This window comes from Muscardinus avellanarius, assembly GCF_963383645.1.
Source record: "Muscardinus avellanarius genome assembly, chromosome: 1".
Lineage (NCBI taxonomy): Eukaryota > Metazoa > Chordata > Mammalia > Rodentia > Gliridae > Muscardinus > Muscardinus avellanarius.
In genome coordinates this window covers 109,930,330-109,943,156 of record NC_137786.1, presented here as the reverse complement: position 1 = coordinate 109,943,156, position 12,827 = coordinate 109,930,330, and positions in this window count along the sequence as shown.

Here is a 12,827-nt window from a genome sequence, read left to right as displayed (position 1 = left end):
CGCCCCTTACCATGTGTCCAGTGGTAGTTGAACACATGTCTTCTGGCTCCCAGCTTTGCACACCGCACACTGCTCCCTGCACACTCGTGGGAGACCCACGAGGGACAGCCCAGGTTGGCTTTTCTGTGGTCGACCCTCCCAGGGTCAACTGCAGAGGGCTATTGCAGAAACACCATGTTGGAATCCAGCATCCATGGGGAGACCCTCTGGGGAGCTCCCCAAAGCCCCGTCCACCTTCGGTCTGCCCCTCCCTGGTGCCATCAGACCCCTGGCCCTCAGCATCTCCTGCCCCGGCCTCTTGAGGCCAGCAGAAGCTGGCAGCCCAGAGCAGATGGGCGATGTTCACCCGGCACGGCAATCCTGACTCAGCCCTTGGGGGCTGGTACATACTGTGTGCCAAGGTTAATTAAACTAGTAATTAGAAGGAGAGATGCTTAATCTATCTGGTTAATAAAATAACCCCCTTTGCGTGAGCATGTGGACGCCGTCACTCTCCGGTGGCAGTGGAGCCGCCGCAGCCCCGGCATTGCAGGATCGGCCAGACAGAGCCTCCCTCCTCCCTCTGTGCGTGGTTCTTCCCTCCTGCTCCCCGAGTCCTGCAGTCGGCTCCTAGGCCCATTTCAGGGGGATCCTGGGGAAAGCTTTGAGAGGACCAGGCATGGAATATATCTGAGGGTGCCCTGTCCTGGGGAGTTCACCAAGGTCAAATGTGGTCCACAGGGTCCTATGCCCTGACATAGGGGAACCTTGGAGGGTCATGTAAATCAAGTGGGATCCCTCCCTCCCTTTCCTTCCTTTGTGTGTGTTGCTAGGGATTGACTTTAGGGGCATTTGACTTCTGAGCTACCCCTAGCCCTTTTTATTTTTTAATTTTGGAACAAAGTATTGCTAAGTTACCACATACTGGCCTCAAACCTGTGCTCCTCCTGTCTTAGCACCCCACTGTCATGCCCTTTTCTGAATCTTCATGCCATTTCCTTTGGGCATTAGACTGGACCCATATACTCTTCACTTGCATACCTGGTGAATATCTTAAAAATTAATTTTTAAGTTTACACATATAACATGGAATACATACATACATACATACATACATACATACATCCTCCAAACCCCAGGGTTGCTCAGGCAAGGAGTACTGGTGGAAGTCTGGCTTATAGCCTTCTGGGCTTTTTCTGTCCATGAATGCAGGTAGATATGTTGGCGTAACTCACTAGGCATAGGTTTGTGGTTTTTTTGTTTGTTTGGTTGTTTTTGGTTTTGTTGTGTGTTTGTGCTACTGGGGATGGAAACTGGGGACATTCTACCTCCAAGTTACACCCTCAGCCCTATTTTTATTCTTTAATTTGAGACAGGGCCTCACTGAGGTGCAAAGGGCCTCATTAAGTAGCTACGGCTGTCCACAAACTGCGATCCTCCTGCCTCCCAAATGCTGGGATTACAAGCGTGCCCACGCCAACAGCACCAGGCATGGTTTCACTTGACTTTAGAGTGTCTGACTGTAGATTTCTTCTGCTATGGGCTTTTCTCCCTCACTCAACAATAACACAGAGTTGGTGCTTTTCTTCAATCAGATTTTGCCAAGATGGAATTTTCTAGAGAAAGGGCGGAGCTGGCATGCCCTGGAGCCCCTGCTGGGAGTGGTCAGAGAGTTCATCAAGCAGCCTCTGCAGGTGGCGCCTCAGCCCAGGGGGTCTCTGCTCGGCAGGGCTCACTGCCTGCTGCCCGACCATCCTGGGACTCTGTTTCCCCTGTGTGATTGCAGTGAGATGAGGTCTCAGCAGTGTCCTCCACCTCCATCACCAGGGCTTCATGGCAGGCCTGCCTCCTGCTACCTCATAGCCCCTGTGTGGACCCTGTGGACCCTGAGAGACAGGCTGCCCCCATTCTACCTTGGAGGATAGTCCTGGGGGGGGCAGGGGCTGGGGGCACCCCTCCCGTGGGGACTTCTGGAAGGACAGAGGCGCTCAGCTCACCTGTTTTGCTTGCCAGGCAAGAAAGGCTGAAGCACTTTCTCCCAGCTCCTGGCAACCGTGACAGGCAGGCCCAGCTGACGGGCAGTGGGTGAGGGTGAGGGCAGAAGTGTGCCCACTCAGGGAAAAGGGCTTTATTGACCTCCTCATGATCGATGTAACGGGCTTTGAAGTCAGGTAAGCTCAGCAGTGAGAGAGGTGATGCTGGTGTGGTGGGAGGAGGCTGGAGGGGCTTCGCTAACTGATCTACAAGTCAGTTTCCAAGGTGCATGTTTATTTTATTTATTTATTTATTTATTAAAGGCAGGGCTGGGGATGTAGCTCAGTGGTAGAGCACTTGTTTAGCATGCACAAGGCCCTGGGTTTCACCTCCAGAACTGCAAAAATAAAAATAAAGGCAAGGAGGAGGTTAGGGAGTGAAGACAGGAATGGGCAGGTATGGCTCAGCCCACCAGCTGCTGGTGCCAGCTGTGTGCTCTTGGGCAGGCCACATCTCCATCAGGGCCCTGTCTGCCTACTACCCACCCGCACGCCACCCATCCACCCACCCATGCCCACCCACCCATCCACCCACCCATCTGTTCATCCATCTATTCATTCACTCAACATGTACAGGGACAGCATTCTTGTCCAAAAAAAATCCAAAATACTCCAAAATCCAAAACTTTTTGAGTACCAACCTGACACTAGAAGTGGAAAACTCCACTCCATTAAATCTTGTTAAAAATATTTAAAATGTTGTATAAAATCAAGGTATCTATGCAACATAAATAAATTTTATGTTTAGACTGGATCCCAGCCCCAAGATATCTCATTATGTCTATGCAAATATTCTTAAATCCAAAAACATCAGAATTCCAAAACATGGGTCCTGACCATTTCAGACAAGGGGGGGCTTGACCTGCATTTACTGACCCCCACATGTCAAGCCTCATGCTGTGTGCTAGATCCAGTTTTCTTGGAGCTAAGCAGTGTGTGTGTGTGTGTGTGTGTGTGTGTGTGTGTGTGTGTGTGTGTGTAGGGGAGCAGGCAGGAGAAGGACTGACCATAAATAAGCAAACAAATAAACCATCATTCTAGATGGTGAAGAATAAAAATGGGGTAAGTAGAAGAGAGGGAAAGAATAGCGGAGAGAAGGAGTAGAGGGTATTAACAGGAAAGTGTGGCGGGGAGGATCGCCAAGAAAGTGCAGGGGCCTGAGCGAGGAGTGAGGAGAGGAGAGGGCGCTGCCCTGGAGTCCTGGGAAGAGGTGTGGGCAGAGGGAGCAGAAGCTGCAGGACGCCAGGACAGCCGCCGCGTGGCTCAGCAAGCGGTGGGGAATGGGGTCTGACTGGATTCCCAGGGCCCTGGGCGGGGGAGGGGAATCTAGACGATTCCAAGAGCCACGTGAAGCCAGTGGAGGGACACATGTGATCGGAATCTAAAACACACGCGCTGGCGGCAGTGGCGCAGTGACTGTGGAGGGGGAGGGGCTGGGGTGTTGGCCAATGGTTTCTAAGCCCCTTTCAGTTCCAAAATCCTGTGCTGCCTCACCCCTCTCCTCTTCTGAAATTGTACTAAAGATAATCTCTAGTGTTTGACGGGTGTTTTCACCGTTTACAAATCACATTCAGGAGGGATTCTGTTTCATTCCCACTGTGGTGGCTCCTTTCACAACTTCCCGGGGAAGGGGCTCCTCTGAGCCCCGAGGCAGCTATGGGTAGAGTCTCCAGGGACCCTGAACCTTAAAGCAACACCCCGCAGTGCCAGCTGGAAGGGAGAGAAGCCACCATTGGTCTTGCAGTGAACCTCTGTTGCTTGCTGGCTGGGCTCCCAAGCCCTCTCTTCTGGTAGCAGCACCCCAGTTTAGTTGGGATATTCTCATAACCAGCTCCACTCAGTCCTTGGGACTGAGATGAAGCCAACCCCTACCCCCAGTTCCAGGACCTGCCAGCCAATCAGAGCTGCCCCACATCCTGGCTGCCACACTGATTGGTTGGTTGGTTCAGTTTTGGTCCAGTTTTACCAGTGAGAACCAATCCTGAGGCTTTAGCTTGGGCTTATATGGAGGATGCTTCCTGTCAGATGGGGCACACCATATGGCAGGGTGGGAGCCTGGAGAGGTCAGTGTCCACCAATTGGTAAAAAGCCTGCTTAAGAAGAAGGCCCCAGCCGGGCGTGGTGGCGCACGCTTGTAATCCCAGCACTTGGGAGGCTGAGGCAGGAGGATCGCGCAGGTTCAAAGCCAGCCTCAGCTTTGAATTACCGAGTGAGAGCTACCGAGTGAGGCTCTCAGCAACTAAGTGAGACCCTGTTTCCAAATAAAGTATAAAATAGGTCTGGGAGTATAGCCCGGAGGTAGAAAAGCCCCTGGGTTCCACCCCCAGTACCACCAAAAATAAATAAATAAATAAATAAATAAATAAATAAATAAATGATAAAAGAAAAGAAGAAGGCCCCAACAGAGAAGGGCTGACAAGGGGAGGGACACACACACACACACACACACACACACACACACACACACACACACCATATTCTTTTGGAGCACTCTGATTTAGCCATGCCTGAAGCTAAACCTCAAGTCCCATTCTAGGTACTTTTCAATAACAAGAGCCCATGCGTCCTTTTTGAGTTTGGGCCAGACTGACATGGATTTCTGAAGCTTGCCACTAAACGGCTCCCCACCAGCACACATTTGTACAACCCTTGGGAACGTATAAAAGCACTCTTACACACAGAGCTTGATTCGGTTCTCAGAGCAGCTCTGGGAGGTGGGCATTATTATCCCCACTCCACAGAGGGGGCATGGAGGCTGGGAGGCTGGAGTTGCCAGGAGCAGACCCCAAGCACACCGGGGCTTTGCTGATGGCTTCACTCCAATCGTGATCAGACTCTGTTCCCTCCCTCCACCCACTGAGGCCCGGGCTGGCCTATCTGCTTTATTCCCGGCCACTGCCCCACTCAGCCGGGGCTTCCTCAAGCCAGAGCCAGAGCTCTTGGAGGAATGTGACTGCACCTGACCCCAGGGAGACCTTTCTCACTGGGAGGCCATGGGCCGGGGGGATACGGAGTCACAGCTTACCCTTTCCTGTGAGCAGCGCAGCTTCAGATGCTCGAGCCCAGCCGCACCGTCTTCATTGGTGAACACTGAACGAGGCAGAGCAGATAGAGCCGTAAACACTGTTGAGGTGTCTCAGGATCATGTCATCCCCTGGCGACATTTCCCCTCCACCCTGCTCTATCTTGGCCACTTTTGGCCTCTTCCTCTGTGTTTCACTCATTCACAATGGAAATATTTATTAAGTGTCTCAACTTCCCAAGTTCTGGGATTACAGGCATGTGTCACCGGCTCAAGAAGAGCATCCTTTTTAGATGGGGGAAGGCCTCTGCTCTGAGACTCAAGTGACGAAAAGAAGGTGATCATAGCAACATCTGCATGAGTGCGGTGAGCGTGAGGCCCCGAGGTGGCCCAGGTCCCAGGAGCAGCAAGGCTCGGTGGAGGAAGGGCCGAGTGGAGCCGAGGTAGGAGAGGCGGGCATGGATGAACCTGGGGCCCTTGTACATCGTGGGAACACTGGACTTTATTATAAGCGCAGTGGGAAGCCCCGGTGGCAGCGGCGGGCTGGGGAGACGAGCGGGGAAGAGACAGATCTGATGCTCTTTCCCCTCCCTGGGGACTAGTGCCCTCGTGCAAGAGGTGGGCAGTTTCTTCTTATCCCCCGTGAAAGTGCACTTCGCCCATGTAATTGCATCAGGGGAATATTTCTTCCCCCAATGACAGTGACTACTTCCCTCTCCAGAATTTGAAGGGCAAAACCCCCTCTCTTCATCACTCTGGCTTGGAGCTCCCGTGTGCCCATGGGACACACATCTTTGCTGATGACAGGAAGCGAAGGGAGAGAGCTGTGTCCGATCCTGGTAGAGGAGACAAAGGCCCCAGGCTGTGGGAACCTGGCTGCTGCCACCGCCTGTCTGTTCCCATCAGGAAAGCCATCGACCTCCCTGGCTATTTTATCTGTGTTTATTTGTCTGTCGTCCTGTGTCTTGCTCTATCTTCTGATGTGTCTGTCTCTCAGCCATCAGATGCCCCCTCGGCTGGAGCCAGCGTTTCAGAAGACAGACTCAGCCTGCATCCTTCTCCTGGGGGCCCGGCAGGCACATGCAAAAGAAGAAAAAAAGAAAAAAAAAACACACAGCAAAAGCTGCTCCTCGGCCTTACGGCACTTTACAGTTTGCATTTCTGTATCCCACGCACGTGTTTAATTATATACCTGCCTTGTTCCCGAAGAAATTTAAGTTGCTAGCCCTCCATTTATTCTTGACGGTGACACAGAGGAACAGGAGCCACAGATCTAGTCTGTTGGCCGCTGAGGGGGTGTCAGGGTTGTGGACCCACGCCTCTTAGGGGCAGGTTACCTGCCCTGGCAGCAGGTAGATAACCACTGCAGGTCCTTCCTGGACTCTCCCCCTCCCGGAGGTCTGGCGCATTGCCTGGGCCCTCGGGCCTCCAGCCCTGTCATAGAGCAGCTGGTGGCAGAGTTGCTCACCTCTGTTCTGTTTCCGGCCTGCTCCCAGTCTCAGCTCTATCTAAGTTCTTGGAGAAAGCTCTGGGAGCAGTAAATCGGGGGACCACAAGGGAGTGGGTTGGAAGAATCTGGGCTGGGGTCAGGGTGGAGAGTTGCCGTGAACCCCTCTGCCTGTAGCCCACCCTGCCTCCAGCCAGGAGGGGCTGTGGTCTGGGCAGGACTGATGGCTCTGTAGGGGGCATGGCCCGGAAGAGAGGGGGCTGGCCCTGCTGACTGGAGGGCTAGGGCGATGGGACGACAGGAGGAGGGAGCGAGGGGTGGGACGAGGCTTGGCAAGCGCTCTCCCAGCTGCTCTGGGTTTGAAGCTGAGCCATTTTGCTGGCTCCAGCACAGCGCGAACAGGTGGCAGCAAGATTGGCACAGCCAGGAAAATCCATCTTGCGGAGGCCAGCGTGCGGCAGAGTGGGAGAGGAGCGGCCAGACGAGGGGAGGGGCTGCGCGGGGGGGTCTTTGGCTCCCCCTGCCCGGCCAGCCACCCCTCCCCCACGTGTCCATACCTGCGGCCTCTGCGCAGTCAAGCCCGCAGGGGTCATGGGCTGGCCAGGTCCTGGGACGGAACGGGATGCCTGTTTTCCCCTTTTGCCCTGGTGCCCATACCTTCCACCGGTGGTGCCAGGGGGACTGCCTGGCAAAGGGATGCCAGAGCACCTGGGTAGAGGGAGGCACCTGGGGCTCCGTGTGGGCTCCAGCTCCCAGAGCAGCAGGTTGAAGTTGCTTGCCTGGCAACTCTGTGAGCCTGGGAAGCCCCCCACATGTGGAGGTGCCTGATGATTCTTCCAGAGCAGGCTCCTGAGGGCCTGGAACTATGACCACACAGGCCCACCTGGACCCCTGAACTCTGCCCACCATTGAGGTGCCGTGTGCCACTCAGCATGGCGAAGGCCGTGCACGGTGCCACGGAAACACCTAGCTGCTGCCCAGATAAGCCAGCGGCTCTGGCATTCCTCAGCCTCCTTTGGTAGATGTGCCTGAGCCCACTGTTCCAGATGTGGCACAGAAGAGGACAGGAAGGTCCGGGCTGGTGGCACTCACATGGTAAAGAGATAGGTTGAACAGATGAACAAAGTCCACAGGCACATGTCGAAATGAACAAGCTGATGTCAAGGTCGGCTGGAGAGCTGGCCTTCTAGATGGGTGAGCAGGGAGGAGTCTCTGAGGACTGTCTTTGGGATGAGACCTGAATAAAGAGCCCATCACAAAAAGGGCTGGAAGCAGGGTGTGGTGGCACACGACTATAATCCCAGTACTAGGGAGGCTGGGTGTGCTGTAACTTAGTGAAACCCTCAGCAACGTATAGAGAACTTGTTTCAAAATTAAAAAATAAATAAAAGTAAAGTAAAAGGATATAGCTCAGAGGTAGCATGCTCCTGGGATCGATTCCCAGTAACACATGTGTGCGCGCGCACACACACACACACACACACACACACACAGGCTGGAGAAGAGTAGTTCAGGCTTTAGGAAGGACATGCAAAGGCCCTGACGCACAGAAGAGGTTGAGTTTAAGGAATGGGAAGCAGGCAGGGCCTGGGTCATGCAGGTCTTAAAGAAGGCCCTGGGAAGAGATGAGCTGGGATGGAACCCAGGAGCATTGTACCTCCAAGCTACACCCCCAGCCCTATATTTTATTCTTTATTTTGAAACCAGGTCTCACTGAGTTGCGAAGGGCCTCACTAAGTAGCTGAGGCTGTCTATGAATGCAGTCCTCCTGTCTCAGCCTCCCAGATGCTGAGACATGAGTGTTTATTCTAGGAGATAATGGAGAGGTTACCTGTGGCTATGGGGAAGACGCCCAGGTCGGGTGGGGAGAAGGTACTAAGCACTCAGGCAGGCGGGCTGCCATTGGCCAGACTGGGTTGGAGGTGGGGAGAAAGACGTAAGAATCTGAATATTGGGCCACTAGGAGTTGGATATGGAAAAGAAGAATTAAAGACGGATTCAGGCTTAAGTTGGGGGTGGATATTTCCTGGCCTGGGGAGAACGGGGCTCCCATGAAGTTAGGAAGGGGACATCAAGGTCATAATTCTCTTCCCAAAGTGCCGTGCACAGGGGATTCCTACACTCTTCACGCCTCTAGGACCAACCAGCCCCTGCCCACTACCCCCACCGGGAGACTGTTGGTACCTCCCCGCCTCCTCCCGGGCCCCCACTCTCCCGCATTTTGAGTCAATTGTGTCCCTTCTTGAAGATGGACGGCATTTTACAAACTCCATATGCTCAGTTTTCTTTTATTATTTTAATTTCTAAATACTTGGGAAGGTTTCCAGCATTGGCTTCTGCTGTGATTCTGGTGCCAGCAAACACACTTCTCCTCACCCATCCCTCCTTCATACAAACCATAAAGATTTCTCCCAGCCTGGAAGGAAACTTGGACTCAGGGAGAGAAATTCAGCTGGTGTGTGGGCGCCCCACGGTCCTGGTCAAAGAGACAGCCGCCAGTGGCCAGTACCTGTAATCCCAATACTGAGGAGGCCGAGACAGGAGGATTACAGGTTCAAGGTCAGCCTCAGCAATTTAACAAGGCCCTGTTTCAAAATAAAAAGGGTTGGGGATATGGCTCAGAGGTAGAATGCTCCTGGGTTCAGTCTCTAGTACCCCCTTCAGCCCATACTGAGGGGCATTCTATCTCTGATCTACACCCTCAGCCCTTTTTTATTTTTTATTTTTTTATTTTGAAACCGGGTCTCACTAAGTTCTGAGGCTGGCCTTGAACCTGTGATCCTACTGTCTCAGTCTCTGGAGGACTGGGACCACAGGCATGTGCAGCCATGCCCAGTCCCCCCCAAAAAAAATTAATAAATAAAAGACTGCTTTCCTGGAAGGGCTGCCTTGAGAAGAAACTGAGATCATATACGGCTTAGCTGTTACTGTGGTTGTTTGTACTGGGGATTGAACCCAGGGGCATTCAATCTCTGAGCAATACCCCAGCCCTTTAAAAAAAATTAAGAATGCATATTTTTTTAATTAATTTATTTATTTTTTTATTTATTTTTGTAGTGCTGGGGATTGAACCCAGAGGCAATCTATCTCTGAGCTGCACCCTCAGCCCTATTTTTTATTATTAATTTGAAACAAGGTCTCATTGGGTTGATGAGTCTCACTACTTACTGAAACTATCCTTGGGACTGTGATCTTTTTGTCTCAGACTCTCAAGTACTAGAGTTACAGGTGTGTGCCACCATGCCAGGCTTATTTTTTAAATTTTGAAACAGGATCTCACTAAGTTGCAGAGGGCCTTGCTAAATTACTGAGGCTGGCAGTGAACCTGCAATCCTCCTGTTTCAACCTCCCAATTACTAAAATTACATATGTGTGCCACCATGCCAAGCTTATTTTTTTCTTTTTTCTTTTTTTGGTACTGGGAATTGAAACTGGTGGCATTCTACCCCTGAGATATACCCCCAGCCCTATTTTTTGTGGTACCAGGGATTAAACCCAGGGGTATTCTACCTCTGAACTACACCCCCAGCCCTATATTTTATTCTTTATTTTGAAACAGGGTCTCACTGAGTTGCAGAGGGCCTCACTACTTGCTGAAGCTGTCCTCAAACTTATAATCCTTCTGTCTCAGCCTCCCAAGTAGTGAGATTACAGGCATGTGCCACCATGCCTGGTTGTGGTTTTTTTTTTTAATTTTTTTTTGGTGGTACTGGGGGTGGAGCCCAGAGGCTTTCTACCTCCGGGCTATACTCCCAGACCTTTTTTATATTTTATTTGGAAACAGGGTCTCACTAAGTTGCTGAGAGCCTCACTAAGTAGCTGAGGCTGGCTTCGAACCTGCGCGATCCTCCTGTCTCAGCCTCCCAAGTGCGGGGATTATAAGCGTGCGCCACCACACCCGGCATTTATTTAATTAATTAATTAATTTATTTATTTATTTCCGGGTCTGGGGATGGAACCCAGAGGCATTTGACCTCCGAGCTACACCCCCTGCCCAATTTTTTTATTATTTATTTTGAAACCGGGTCTCACTGAGTTGCAGAGGGCCTCACTAAGTAGCAGAGGCTGTCCGCGAACCGCGATCCTACGGTCTCAGCCTCCCAAATGCTGGGATTACAAGCGTGCGCCACCACGCACGGCTTTTCGGCATTTTAAAAAAAATTTTCAAACAGGGTCTCACTAAATTACTGAGGGACTTGCTAAGTGGTTGAGGCTGTCCTCCAACCTACAGTCCTCCCGTCTCAGCCTCCCAAGCACTGGGATTACGGGACTGAGCCACCATGCCTGGCTTTTAAACATTCTTTATTGTCCTTGTCACTAGCGAAAATCTTACATATTGCTTTGCTGATACGTTCAAACGAGAGCAAGGACCTGGCTCTGGTGTAGAGTGATGTGTACTTGTTGGGATGAATGAATGAATGAATGAATGAATGAATGAAGTTACTGAATGAATAAGTGACTTTCTAGATTTCCTGCTCATCTCTTTTCTGCCAACTCTCATTTGTGAGAAGGAGGTAAGGTTTTCTGGGTAACCTGGAGTTAGATGCGTAGAGGAGCCGATACCGTTTACTGACTGGTTGCATATAAATGGATAACGCATGTGACCCCATTCAACATGTTACTTTCATTTTAGATGCAAGCAAATGGAAGCTCAAAAGCATAAAGGAAGCGGCCCAGAATCTGAAAGCTTGCGAGCGGGGGAGCCATGATTCTGATCCCTGGCTTTCCTTTCCTGCCAGGCTGCGGATGGACTACAGATAGACGACCAATTTTCAAAGAATGAATAATAAAGTGCACTTAGCACCATGTATTGTTGACTATAAGCCAAGGCCGCTTCGATGACTCAGAAGGTGATGATTTCAGAGCCTCGCGGGGCACCTTCACGCGGAGTCCTGATCTCATGGCCGGGGAGGCACCTCTGCACAGCGTGGGGCACGGGAAAAGCTGTGTGAGCCCACGCCACGGCCCGGGGGCTGCTTTGCAGGCCGTGTGGTTCTTGTCTCTGCAGACAGTCCTTTGCTTTTTGTATAGAAGAAAGGAGGACAATGCCTTGATGTGGGGTTTCCTGCGGCGGGTAATCTTGACCAGCAGGAGTCTCCAAAGTCAGCCTCCACGAGGAGGGGAAGCTGCTGCTTCGCCCGCAGTGCCTGAGTAGGTGGGAGGCCTCAGCCTCACCTTCCCGAGCTGGAATGCACTGCCTGCTTCCAGGGCTCCAGCCGGCTTGCTTCTGAGGCAGAGCCTGTTATGGCTTGGGCTTGGAATGTCCCCGTATAGACTCCTGCACGGAACGCACGTCCTCTTTACAACAATATTTAGAGTTGAAACAACTGGATAGGGCTCTAATCTCATCAATGGATAGACACACTGAAGGATTACAGATCTGAATGGATTTACTGGGTGGTCATTTAGGCAGGGGGTGTGACTGTGGGGACTATACCTGTCCTTATTTTGCTCCCTGCCCTCTCTCCTTCCGGGTGACCTCAGGCTGAGCTCAGCTTTCCTCCACCTCTACGAGCAGCCATAATGTCTGCCTTGGAGTCTGCTGACCATGGACTGACCTCTGAAACCACGAGCCCAATGAACTTTTCCTCCTCTCAGTTGTGCTTGTCAGGTCTTTTGATGACAGTGAGGGAAAAGCAGACTGAAGCCGTGCCGCTGCTCCCTTCATGCTCCTTCAACTGCGGGCCACCATTTAACACACCATGTACTTAATGGCTTTGTTATATCATTCCCCTCCCTTACCTCCCAGTCCGGCTAGACTGCAAACTCCGCAGGCAGAGCTTTTATCTTTCTGGTCTCTGCTGTTGCCCTACTTAGAGCAGTGACTGGCACACAGTAGGCAATCCATATTTGCAAAACGAGTATTTCCATTCTTCACATTCTGCTGGCACAATTTTGGTTGTATCTGTGCCCTGCTCAGGTTACTTAATATTTTTCTTTCCATCAGCCCCCCTTGAAAAAAACTTAAAGAAATAAAATATAAAAGGAAGTTTTTTTATTGCTGCTGTAAATGGAAAGCCAATATCGTGTGCCATAAATAGAAGACAACTGTTAAAATAAATGCCACAAAAACAAAACAATGTGATGGGATTTGTGCAAGCTCCCGTTGCCAGCAGAGGCGAGGAGGCTGAGACTGGCTCTCTGTTTGCTAAAATCGGGGGGGGGGGGTCTGTGAGTGTTGGAGGGTGTTAAAGAAAGCTGAGTCCTGCACAGGGGCTTTGCCTCAATAGAGGGTTTTAGAGACAGTGGCCTCGGAGTAAGTCTCTCACCATGGGGGTTAGTCAGTGTGACTTCATTCCACTCCTGGCCCCTCCTAAAATCTTCCCCCATCACGATCCTTACCCTG